Source organism: Arachis stenosperma, chromosome 7, assembly GCF_014773155.1.
Source record: "Arachis stenosperma cultivar V10309 chromosome 7, arast.V10309.gnm1.PFL2, whole genome shotgun sequence".
Lineage (NCBI taxonomy): Eukaryota > Viridiplantae > Streptophyta > Magnoliopsida > Fabales > Fabaceae > Arachis > Arachis stenosperma.
In genome coordinates this window covers 13,623,960-13,636,187 of record NC_080383.1, presented here as the reverse complement: position 1 = coordinate 13,636,187, position 12,228 = coordinate 13,623,960, and positions in this window count along the sequence as shown.

Genomic DNA, 12,228 nt, shown 5'->3' with positions numbered 1-12,228 from the left:
TTTTTTGTTCGCTCTCTCAAGAGATTCAATCGGTCCGAGGAAGCAGTGTGTATCTACACCGATTGTGAAGGGGATTAAGATTCTGGTATCGTTAGCTTGCAAATGGGGATCATCAATGACTTCATCATTGACTTGATTGAGAATGCGAAGGGTTGATGGAGATGGTGGCGCTATTTCAGGACCTTTGCCTTTGTCTTGGGTGGCAGCATGAGAGGAGGAACTAGCCATTATTGAATAGAGAAAAGGAGATTAAAGGTTGGAGATTTTGTGAAGGAGTTCTTGGTGTAAGGAGGATTTAGAGAATAATGAGATTCGAAAGATTTGAACAAAAGTGAGAGTGATGAATTTAAAGTATTTCTATAGCCGTTATTGTGGAAGGAATGCGAATAGGGGTAACTTCGTGAGGAAGATGAAGTGGTAGAGAGAGAAAGCATAAATTTCAGGAAACGTGTCGAGTGGATTAGTATTAATGGGGAGTTTAAATAATAATTATTATTGATTTGAAAATTGGCATTTTTAATTTCGAATTAAGTGTTTTATCTTTCGATAATGTTATCGAAGGTAAACACATTAATTCAAGGGGGCAATTTATTGATCGAAAAATATTTTCGATGAAAGTGAATCCATTTGGAGTAAGTCAGAAGTCGTTTTTCGAAGAAAATGTACGCGTAAGTATGAGATTGGAAGTGATTGGTGCAGGTTGGATTTCGATTGACTTATCAGATGGATAAGCCTAATCGAATAAAATATTTGATTTGAATGATTGAGTAAGGCAATTGATGGGTTTGTCGAATAGTCAAGGAAGTGGAACAGTTAGTTGCTTCTATCACACGAGGAAATCATGGGGAATAGCTACAATCACGCGGCGGGAACGGTTACCAAGAGGAATTGCATTCAAAGTTGTAAACCTTATAATTAATTGTAATTAATTGTCAGTTATGTAAGACAAATTATAAATACTAGAAAGCATTAGGGAAGCACACTCACATTCCAGCGAATTCCTGAGTCTGCAATCGAGTAACTTTTCTGTAGGGTTCCTTCCATCTTTTCATTCTTTCAATTTACTTTTCTGTAAATTTAACATTTCAAAAAAATTTACTTTCCAAGTATCCTTTATTTTCATTGTTCAATTTATCCTTCTGTATTTTTAATCTTTACGTTCAAGCCCCTTTGATTCAGTTAAAGGCATTTCATTGCTTTCTTTTAATTTCGATATGAACTTTTTATTTTCAGCATATTTTTATCTTAAAAAATTTTATCTTTTTATTTCCTCCATTGATTTACAAATTTCATTTTTATTGTAATCTCAACACCCGTTTAATTCAAGACACTTTGATGCACTTTTAGAAAATTGATACCTGCAAAGAGGAGTAGGTTTCGCTCTCAAACCACTAAATATCGAACCACCATTGATTTACTAAAAATCAACAAAACAGAATGCAGAGGAGGCGAGCAAGTAAGGGGATAAGAACAACATTGAAGTGCCCCCTACGCCTAAATACTAATTCAATTCTTGGGTTCGCATATGTTGGTCAAGCTAACTATATTAGTTGTTCAAAGTTCAAACCACACATCAGTTGTCGACGTCTCAATTCAATTGATTCCTACCCCACTGCTATTTAAATCGAATGTATCTGTTAACAAAATATAAAGGTCGAAACTTGAGCAAGTATCAATCATGAAAGTTTCAAAGATCGATCGAGGGTTTCACATAGTAATTGAAGAAAAAGAAGGCAAGTTTCGATCGAGTCAACACGAGGTTGAAAGCTAAAGGGCCAATCGAGAAAAGACTCTGAAATTTTGGGTGATAAGTATGGATTAAAGGGAAAGAGAGCTTTCTGTTAGCAAGGTAAGAAATAACAGATTTTTGTATTGGAGTTGTGTTATGTGAATATGTCATATAAGAGACAAGATATTTATACAGATATTTATTAATTACTATCATAAATATTAAGCCACTAATAACTAATTACATCATAAATACTTAAGTTATTATCTACTAAAATAATTAACCACGCATTCTAAATACTTAAGTTTTTTCTAATATTCTAATTTTTTTAATATATCCTTCAACTTAAGTAGCAATTTGAGTTTACAATTTATTAAAAAAATCAAATAAAAATTATAAAAATTTGGGTGTAAATAAAATTACTCGTGAATAAAAATTGCTATGGTGGATTGTTGCAGCTGGTATTACTAACGACGCTGTGTTTGAAAATTTAAAAATTCAAAAACAACATAATCTTCGAACAAAAATCAATCTCTCCAAAAACTACAATAGAATCATGTTTGAAGTTCATGAATAAATTATCTTTCAATTTCTAGTTATGTGCTCACTTTTTTTTAATCTATTTTTTTCTCATTGAAGTTTTGTTGTTGTATTCACGTTTTAGTGAAGTTTTGAAAAATTTCACATTTTTTTCGTTTTGTGTCTTAAAATAGAACCGTTGTATTTTACTTTAATCAATGAATAAAATATATTTAATTTTTTAAAAAAATGAAACTACTCGAATTTGAAATGCAAAGTTAACTATTAAAACAGAATGCAGACAAAATCACAAAACTATTCATACAGGTTATAGACGGAATTGTTGAAAATTGAAACAAAACGAACTATCAAAACATAATACAGTAGACAGAATCGCTAGAACTATACAAACTGCTACAATAAAATAAGATAGAATTGTCAAAACAGAATAAATTGTCAGAACAAGATGATTGACAGTATTATTGAAAAACATATGCAACTGAAATTGTAGGAACTCGAGTCGAGTGCAAATGAAAAAATTTAAAAAAAATATAAATAATACTCTCACAAAAAAGTTTAAATTGTAAAAAAAAACTCAAAAAATTCTGATTCTATGTTATAAAAATAAAAAATAATATTAAAAAAAGATTTGTGTATTAAAATTTTGTTATATCATACAAAATATAACGAATTTATAAAATATCTATCAACTATGATCATAAATACTAAGCTATTATCTGTTAACAACCAATCACACATTATAAATACTTCGATTTTTACTAATATTAATTATAATATTCTCTAACACTTTGGATGAGTTCACACAGTTGAAGGAGTCTTCTACTTTGAAAACCAAACTAGAGTGCTAAACTAGAGTTTTTTTTTTATTAAAGATAGAGAGATTCGAATTCACAATTTTTTAGATGAGTATAGAGAGATTATGTCATTTGAGTTATAATTCATTAGCTATTAAATTAGAGTTTGACAAAAAAAAAAACTAGTATGATTATTATTTTTATGAGTAAAGTAACAAATAAACACATGAAATTTATACTTTGAATATATTAATTTTTTTAAAAAAGAAAAAAACAAATAATTTTTTGACTTTTTATCTCGAAGACAAATAAATTAAATTTGTTATTAATTGAAAATACAAAAAAAATTTTGATCTTCTAAAATATGAAACATCTAAATCCTTCTGATGGATTGATTTGTCTTTATATATTTTAGATATAAAGATTTAAATATCTCATATTTTAAAAGGTTAAAAATGTTTTGTATTTTTAATTAGTCGAAACTTATATCTTTGAATTAAAAAATCATGGACCTATTTGGTTTTTTTTTAAATATCAATAAAACCTTTTAAGATAGCAGATATAAATATATTATCTTTAAATTAGTCTTTATAATTATAGTATAGAGTTTTAATTTAAATTAACTTGTTCATATTTTCTTTAGAGACTAATCCATTTAAAATATAAATTTTTAAGAATTTATTTGTGACTTTATTCTATTTTTATTGGTGATTTATAGGTAAATTTGTTTGCTATTCAAGCAATTAAGGAAAGGGATACGAAGAACATTGAAGAAGTGCTCCCTACGCCAAATTCAATTCTTGGGTTTCCATAATTCTCTTAATTGATTGATTTCGATATGAATTTGCCTAGCAACCATGTTTCTTAGATTTTTCTTCCAACATTGGCATGTGTTTGGGTTTGGGGCCATTTATGCTCTTTCCTTACTCAATTCTAGAGTAAACCAAGACTATTTTTCACTACTCACCTACCTTTGCTGACAAATGCAGAACATTGTCTTTAAGTCTTAACCCAACAAATAATTATAAAATGATTCCATTTTTAAATTTTTTCTATAATATTTCAAGTGTATATAACTATACTATATGTACAAATTTTTTTGTAATAAAATCTATGTTAGTGTTGCAAGTGTGAAGAGTGTTGAAGTTAGTCCCACATCAAAGAAAGCAAGGAAGAGTGAGGAGTTTATAAGATGAGAGACCCATTAACTTTATACCTTAAGGTTTTGAGTTGGATGTGGTGTCTTCTCATCTTATGTTCTCTCACTTGATTCCTCCCCGAAGTCTCCCGGTTGTCGAGAGCTCTCCACGGTTGGCCCAACAAAGACAAACCTCCAATCAACATCTCTTTGGGCAAAAACGAAAATTTTGTTTTTCCCTCTTCTCTCTCACTTGGTGGCTATTCTCTCTCTCTCAAAAAACCTCAAAAAACTGAATTAGGATTATGACACTAGAGTGCAAGAATACACCCCCAAAATGTTGGGCTTGGGCCTCACAAAAGAGAGAAAAAAACCCAACAATCTACTCAAGTTAGTATAAGTTTGACAAAAAAAATGTGCGTGTTTATCACGTGATTTTTTTGCATGTTTTTACTCTTCTTTAGAGCAGAAATTTTGTTCATCAACACTGAAATTTTGTTACGACAAAAGCACGCAAAAAAAAGAATCGGTATAAAAGAAGAAAAAGACGAGAACGACCATGACAATAATAAAAGAAAAAAAAAAACTACAACAGTAACAACAAGAAGCGTACGCTCGTTTGAAGAAAAATCATACCATGACTTATTTGAAAAAGTTTGAACATCTAGTTTTATTGTATAACTTCTAACTTATTAATTTCTTGTCTTGATAAACTAATCGTTAATATATAAGTTTAATACATGCATGTTACTTGTCGTTATTAAAAAAATGAATATTTAAATAATATTCAAAGATATAAGTTAAAAATGCTATTAAGAAGTAACATTTAAATTAAAGTTATGCTAAGTTGTTAATCTGCAAAACATTTAATTTGTGTAAATATTTAGGGTTAGATGTTAGTTCAAATTCTCGTCCTATTCAATAGTATTCATATTGAAATAAGAGAAAGTATAGGAGAATAAATTTTTTTAATAACGTAAATAATATATTAAAAAATTAATTTTAATTTTAAAATTTAAATTTTAAATTAATTAAATTTATTTATGTTAAATTTGAAATATAATTTATTATTTACATTGTTCACAATTTTTGTTGTTTATTTAACAAAATTGTCGAAACAATTGTAATATATAATTATATATTGGCTTGCTTGTACGTTTCTTTTATGTTCAGCTGATAATTTGTTAACACTCCAGTTTTTAGTTATAACAATTTTAAAGGATATTGACAAGTTTGGTTTTGTAACTAGTTAAAGATTACTGAGCTCTTTTAACTTATAGTTATAGTGTCCTTCAAAGAATACTATCTATCAAACTTAAAAATTCAACCCACCCCTTAGCTAACTTTTAAAAAAAATTATAAATTAAATAGTTATATGTAGTTGTAATTTAATTATTAGAGTAATAATAATTATAATTTATAAAATAACTATCAGATATGTAAATTTTTATAAATTCTTTCTGCTCAAGTCAAAATAAATGATCACCTTTCTAATTGAAAGACTATGGTTAATATATTTTATAAAGATATAAAATATAATAATTATCAATGGCTAAGAGAAGGAAGAGTTAAATTTTGGCCTCCTTTTAATTTAACTTCCAACTTTACATTTTGTAGAGATTTTGATAGTTGAGACCAGAAGAGACTTTGATTTTGTCTTTTGATACGGTAAGAACCAAAACAGTATTACTTGCAAGGAGAGTTGTAAAGAAGTGAAGTTTAATAGAGAAGTTAGAAAATATTTTATTTTTGTCTCCTATAGTGCAGAACCAGAAACAGAAAAGAGAGTAGAAAATTACACACATATGTATCCTAATTTAGCTACCAAGTGCAATGTAACCTACATCCAGTTTCCACACAACGATAATGAAATTTCACTATCTTTTCAACAGATTATTACAATCACCAATTCTTCCTTGGATCTATCTAATCTTATCTGGGACAAGTCCAAATTCTAACTCAACCTGAACTTGATTAGGACTCATCCTAGTTTTTACCTGCAAAGTGTTAATCCAATTTGTAAGGGAATTCTCCCAAGATCATGACCATAAAATAGAAATATATACAAAGAATTTCTGAAATAACTTAGACTTTTTCTCCAAGTCTAGCTCTCTGCCTTTTTTCACTTAATGGCTTTTACATACAAATCTCACCAATTTTCCTTTTACCATTGAAACTCAGACAGACTAAACTGAGAAAAAGAAATGCATAATAAAAACCATGAAGGAGAAGAACATAAATAGCTCAGGGAGCTATGAGAACCGAAACTAGTGCTCTTTCTCTCTTTCCCTAATTCTTGGTCGTTCATCCCTACTATAGAGGAGTGAAGCTTCCAGGACATGGAATTTGCTTCAGCACCATGTTTGTTTTCTTCTCCAATAATCAGAATCAGCAGCGGCGTTCACAGAGGAGAGAGAGGGCAGAAATCGTGACATGCAACCATACTTTTCTCTTTCAACCATACTTTCACTATTATCGAGTGACATCAGGTTGACCAGGTTGTGCATCAGTTTGGTGGCCTACAACATATTTCGACCAGGCCACTGAACATCGACAAGATGCATCGTCACAATGGGAGGTTTGGGTGAGGCGAGTAGTTCTCGCATTTTCTAGGTGGCTAGCATGAGATGTTGGATGCTCGTGCATACCATCGACTCCATATACACCATCATATTGACCTCCGTTCATCACGGGCATATATAACATGGTATCTTTAGTGGGCTCACATAGAACTGTTTGGTCAGGGTGACCAGCACTTGGTGTTTGTCGTCATGTGACCAAACCGATGACCCTCATCCGCATACTGCGTCCAATGTGAACGAGGCATTTCTTCGAGCCAATTTGTAATTGCGACATTCTCACCCCTCAAACAACCAAAATAATAAGCGAATTCCCGCTGCAACTTTGAATATGCTGCGTTAACAAGAACCTTTTTTAAATCCTTGTTTTTGAAGTAAGTCATGAAGTTGACAGCAATATGCCTTGTACAAAACACCTGTAAGGCATTCGGTGATTTTCATAAACTTTCATCGGCATTCAATGTAGCATCAATTGATTTGTGCCTATCTGAAATCACTAAGACGCGGGGTTGTGGTGTGACATGCTGCTGCAAATACGAAAAAAAAAACAACTAAGCCTCCTTCGTCTCACCCTCAACAATGAAAAATGTAATAGGCAATATCTTTGCATTGCCATCTTGAGTAGTAGCCATAAGCAACGTTCCTCTGCATTTACCATACAAATAGGTGCCATTGATGGAAATAAGTGGTTTGCAATGCTTGAAAACCTCAATACACAGTGGAAACGTTTAAAATACCCGATGAAACATGACAGACTGAACCAGGTTAAGGTTGTGTCACAAGTTGCACCCAAGTACCTAAATACCCACAAAAGTTAGCACATATAAATGGTGACTTTATACATAACTAAGGACAGTGTAATGAATCTTACCAAGTAAGTATATCTACATAGCGAATAACCAACAAGTTGTATGACTCCTCCTAATCGCCATATATCCCAACAATGACTCTCTACTTTTTAAGCCAAACCTTTCTATATGACGCCTTGTAACTGAAATGATTTTCCACACCTCCTTGTAGAACCCTTATGCTAATTATTGGATATGCTTTGACCATTGTGAATATGTGCTGAGCAATCACCTTCGAATTCAACCTACAATGGTCTTAACCTATTGATGTTTGCATGCAAGTATGAGAACCATTGTATCTCTTAACCTCCCTTTTTTCTTAATTTTGGCGATATGCTATGCATATATTCCAACTACAACCGGACCCGAACTGGATACACTGTACATCATACTTCAATTGGTCACTCTCTAGTATTTTATACTCCACAATCCTCCTGATGATGTACGTCTTAACTACCAAGATGACTTCCTCCTTGTTTTCAAATTGTTGTCCAATATCAAACTCATTGGTTAGATCCTCTTCGGGGCCTCTATGGATAAATGACCAATCCGAAGTCATTGCATTGAGATTCAAAGCGGAGAAGTGATCCGACCGGTCATATGGTCGAGAAATGACAGGTTGTGTCATAGCGATTTATGTGTCACCGTAATAGTTCATCTCTTCTTCATCCTCACCCTCACCCTCGTAAGGAATTTCCATTAGTTCATCATCAGCATCTTCTCCGTCACCAAGGTTAACTTTATAGGGATCCATCATCAGATCCTTGATAGCAGAATCCTCATGACTTTCAACATCATCTTGCATCATGCCAGCATTAGAAAGTTTAACGTTTGACCCCTCTTGACTACTTTCAGGTGACATATTTAGATCAACTATCGTCCCTTCAATATTTTTCCTAATTGTTCCACTTAACGGACTACCATCAACAGTATCCGCAGATGATCCTCACCCACCCAATTCAACTAGAAATACAAATAATTTCAATAGATGAACATTTGTCCATCGGTTGTGCCATGGCCTTATAAGACGTATGTCCTCGTCATTACGTAACCGATACCTAATTCAAAACAACAAAAAATTTCTCAAAACTGTGGTCTAATAAAATTAATAACAAAATAACAAAGACAACTGTAACATACTTTTTATAAAACAAATTGTCATTTACTTCGGTCGGATATCTGTAATAAATTTTTTTACTCTTTTCGTGTTTTGTTGTCCAACAAAATGCAATATCAAATTTTTCAATGCTGTTAGACTGTTGACTTCTGATGCCATGTACATAATTACTAGTTGCCCAAACCTAAAAATGATAGAACCTTCTTCATTATACACTATTTTACTATCATAATGAATGGATAACAACGGATTTCTAGACATTGTTGAGAGAAAATTAAAAGATAAAAACCAAAGAGAAGAATGAGTTACTGAGTTTGGATTTCAACTGGCCAGGCTTTTATTTGGCGAGTTCAGTGTGAAGTTCGTCGGGGGTACGGCGAACTTTATAATTTACATGAAGTTTGCTGGGGGACACGGCGAACTGTATTAATATTATAGAGTTTACCGAGGGTGCGGTGAACTTCCCCTAAATTTAAAAAAAAGTGTATCCTGGTGTTTAAAGTTGATATTATTTTTTTTCAAAAATAATATATTTTTTAATTTATTACAGAAAAAAATTTATGTAGATTTATCCCTTTCTAAGTAATTTTGTAGCATTATGTGTTTCTTCTTCTTCTTTATTTGATTTTTTTTGTTTTTATTCTTGTTAAGAGAGTAAAACAAGAAGGAACTTGAGAAAATTCTATGGCAAAAATTTTGGATATGACAACGTCATCAATATGACAAAAATTCTACGATAACGATAACAATAACGACGATAACGATAACAACGATACGTATAAGAAGAAAACAGCGATGACTATAATGATGATAATCATGATGATGAAGATGATGGAGGAGAAGGAGGAAAAAGAGGGAAAGGAAGGAGAAGAAGAAAGTCCAATGAGAAAAGAAGGAGGAAGAGGAGGAGGAGGAGGAGAAAGTAGTATTGGTGACGATGATAACGAAAAAGAAAGAGAAGAAGAAGAAGTCGAAGTATCAGGAGTGACGAAGAAGAAGAAGAAAAAGGAGAAGAAGAACGTACAGTAGGAATGTAAAGAAAAATATACACGCGTGAGTGTAAATGACTTGTTGAACTTATTTGATTAAATGACTTGTATGTAAAAATTAATTTTTCGTCAAGCAATTTTTTATTCGAAAAAATTGGTAACTAAAAGCGATTTTTTAATAATTTAAAAGTGATTTTTTTATTACTAAAGATTTAAAACAATGTACAAGATTTTAATGATTTTATTAAATACATAAAAAAATTAAAAAAATAAATTTTAGAACCTTAAAGTGTGTTTAAAATATTCGTTAGAAAAACTCAACATTTTACATTTATTTTTCTAATTTATAGGTTGAATTTCTCACTTCGTTCAAACAAAAATAAGAAAAAATATATTTATTTTACATTTTTTATTATTAAGAAGGTATACATAAGGCATATAGTTACTAATTTAGAAACTGGCTCTGCACAGACTTTTCAACTTGATCAAGAACTTAAGACCTATGTTTTTGTCCCAGAATTTCACAAAAAAATAGAAAACTGGATCAAGTCAAAGCTCAACTTCGATAAATTGAGATAGACAAAGACAAAGCAACTGTACCTTAAGCACTGGCTATAAACCCATTATCCATGTATAATAATAAGAAAAGTATAGATAAACAATAAAAATATTAAATAATGTGAATAATGAATATATTGAATATTCAATTTACTAGGTGTGTGGATGATTATTCTAATATTAAGATTCAGATGGATAATTTAAGAGTGCAGTGTGTTTTTATTTTATTTGGTCAATTTTAGAGCCCATTATTCATATTATTCACAAAAGTCATTATCTACCTAGCAAAGTTCATATCTTTATATTAATTATAAACCGTTTTAGCAAAAGACATTAAGATATTTACTTATCAAACTCTTTATGATGTATATGATATCATATATTAATTTAAAGGGAGCCACTCACATAAAGATGCTTAAAACGTCTTTTTTTAAAAACGTTTTTTAATAATTAAAATTTAACCTATATAATCGATCAAATTGTGTTATTTTTGCTAAAATTAGACTAAATAAATCGATTTGAGCGAAAAATTAGTAAATCAAATCTTGATCTTATCTAAATTAATATTCTTTTTTATAGTAAATGACTATAATACTCTTATTATAAAAAATGACTAAAATACTCTTATTATATAAAGACGTTTAAAACGTCTTTTTTTAAAGATATTTTTTTAATAATTAAAATTCAACCTATCTAATCGATTAAATTGTGTTATTTTTATCAAAATTAAACCAAATAAATTGGTTTGACCAAAAAATTGATAAACTAAATCTTGAATTGATCTAAATTAATATTTTTTTATAAAAATAATTATAATATACATGTTATAGAAAATGACTTAAAATATATATATATATATATATATATATATATAAAACTCTAAATCCTAACCATTCTCTTCTTTCTATATCGTCGTAGGATTAGAATTTAGGATTTTCAAAATTAATATATATAATAAGAGTATTTTAGTCATTTTTATAATAAGAATATTATAGTCATTTACTATAAAAAAGAATATTAATTTAGATCAGTTCAAGATTTGATTTACTAATTTTTCGGTCAAATTGATTTATTTAGTCTAATTTAACAAAAATAACACAATTTGATCGATTATATAAGTTAAATTTTAATTATTAAAAAATGTCTTTAAAAAAAGACATTTTAAACATTTTTTTTTCAAAGTTAATTATATATTCATTTATATTTGTAAAAAGAATATACAAAAGATAAGGGTCCAATCTGGACAGCCAATAAAATGAAAAGGTTACCCATTAACCCATTACACTACTAACCCATTACAAGAAACAAAATACGACAACCTGAATGCCTTGAATCTATTTACTGTGGCCACTACCTTTCATTTCTCTTCCTAAATTCTTCAAGAAATTCCACGGCAAATGAATAGAGCACATCAATAGCAGAGTCTTTGGCTTCAAAGATTTTAAGGTTCCGTGCTATCCAGATCTTTCAAGCAAGAATTGCAGTAAGAGCAGTGCTTGTCTTCCAATTGGGTCTTCTCTTCAGCGCCTCTATAAGCTTTATCCATCGCCTCCAGAAATCTTCAGAGCTGTTGAAGGTGATAAAATTTTCAAATTCAGCTTTTCTCCAAATTTTTCTTGCAAGCTTGCAGTCAAATATGCAATGATTTACTGTTTCCCTAATTCCTAGCACATCGGACAGACATCTTCGATCGTCAGCAGCCTATTGTGTAATCGGTTTCGGACAGGTAGACCACTGTGGATAGCTTTCCAAAGGAAGACTTTGACCTTTGGTGGACATTGCAATTCCCACAAGCTATTCCAAACTCTCTTCTCTCTGCACACTTCCGGGAGCTGTTGGATTGGAGGGTGAGAAAGTCTAAAAGCAGTATGGTACCCAGAAACCACCGAGTAGTATCCGTTTCATTCCCACTTCCAGGTAATGCTATCTTCCCCAT